The following is a 1,844-nucleotide window of genomic DNA, read 5'->3' as shown; positions in this document are numbered from 1 at the left end:
AGAAGACTCTCCAGAATAAGAATCTCATGCAGAGATGGCTTACCTGTGCACTTTTCCACTGATATCTGAAGTAAATAAACAGTCTCGTTTTACTTCACCTGCTTGTGAACACAATTATCCTGATTGTGATGCTGATCCTTATTTAGGTCAGTCTTGCTTTGTGTCCACATCTTATGACTGATATACTTTCTGCTTCCTCAAATCGCTTAATGCCAATAGTCTAATATAATAATAATAATCATAATAATTAAGTTTTTGGAGCATATTCTGTGCATGTTGGAGAACATTGTATAAGTCTCTTTTTTTTCTCTGTATCGCTTTGGACAAGCAGGAATAAACTGACTATGAGCAGTGCTGTCTCAGAGTGTTTCCTTCCGTTGTAACAGTGTTTCATGCGTCTACAAAGTCTGTCACTGCAAACCATGACACATCACAGCAGAAAGAAGAGACAGAAACTTGTAGTGCACAGCTGCAGTCATGTAGAGGTGGCTCACAGCCTCCCTGCACCTCCTGCTCCCCAGGACCACACTGCTGTGTTGCTGGTACCTAGTGTTGACCAGCAGAGAGCAGCATAGACCCGCCAACAGAGGAGGCAAAGTGAGCGTTGACTCCGAGGTTTAGCAGATAGTGAACTTGAAAGTCTTGGACACAGCTGTCTGTAGCTTCTTCATTCAGATCAGCATCTGCTTCATCCTCCAGGTATCAAACTCTTTCTGCTGAAGCTCTGTAAAGCAGCTTGACTGACTGCTGAACACAACACATGCTTATGAGACGGAGTGGAATATGTAGGTGAAATTATGGCAAAGGTGGTCCAACAGCGCCACCCACTGGTGTAGAGTTTGTGTTGTGGTTGCCTTTGGAAATACACGTGGGTGAGATGTGTCTCTGCTGGTCTGGGATATTGTCATTTCTATGATATTCAAACTGTTCATATTTTGTATTTTACCATGTAATGTTTGAAGGAGACGACTCAGGGAGCCGCTTTCCCGTGTTTAATGTTCTCCTGCAGACGACAACACTTCTGGTATTTCTCTACATCTCCCTCAGCTATTCTACAGCACTGTGTGAGCAAATTATACTCCTGTACTCATACACACACACATTAACTCGCATATTAACATCATTCACAAGAAAGCATTTACCTAAATTATAACATTCAATTTCATTAAAACGCTAAAAAATCAGTATGAAAAAGTAAAAACAGTGCCACCTACTGGTGTGCACCAGAAGTTTCTTTCTACTATTATTCTGACATTTCACTTTCTTTAACTGAAAGTAATGATCCTAACCCACCTATGAGGACTTCAAGAAAGGACACATCATCGATAAAATGAAAGAGGGAGATTGTAAGAAAGTGATTGATGAGAGGAATATAAGGGACAAGCAAAAAAAGTACAGGACAATCAACACCTTTGTCCTTGAGATGGATGAAAAAGTCATAAAAGTCTGTACTGATGGAACTGAAATTGAACATAATGAAGAAAAAAATAGTTACACGTACGAGAGTAAGGACATGTTTAACCTTATTGTTTGTGAACTAGGGGCTGACTCTAAGTACACAGGTACAAAGAAGACTGCCAGAATAAGAATCTCATGCAGAGATGGCTTACCTGTGCACTTTTCCACTGATATCTGAAGTAAATAAACAGCTTCGTTTTACTTCACCTGCTTGTGAAACACAATTATCCTGATTGTGATGCTGATCCTTATTTAGGTCAGTCTTGCTTTGTGTCCACATCTTATGACTGATATACTTTCTGCTTCCTCAAATCGCTTAATGCCAATAGTCTAATAATAATAATAATAATCATAATAATTAAAGTTTTTGGAGCATATTTCTGTGC

The sequence above is a fragment of the Seriola dumerili genome, unplaced genomic scaffold, assembly GCF_002260705.1.
Source record: "Seriola dumerili isolate Sdu_G_001 unplaced genomic scaffold, Sdu_1.0 BDQW01000383.1, whole genome shotgun sequence".
Classification (NCBI taxonomy): Eukaryota; Metazoa; Chordata; class Actinopteri; order Carangiformes; family Carangidae; genus Seriola; species Seriola dumerili.
This window is presented reverse-complemented; position numbering follows the sequence as displayed.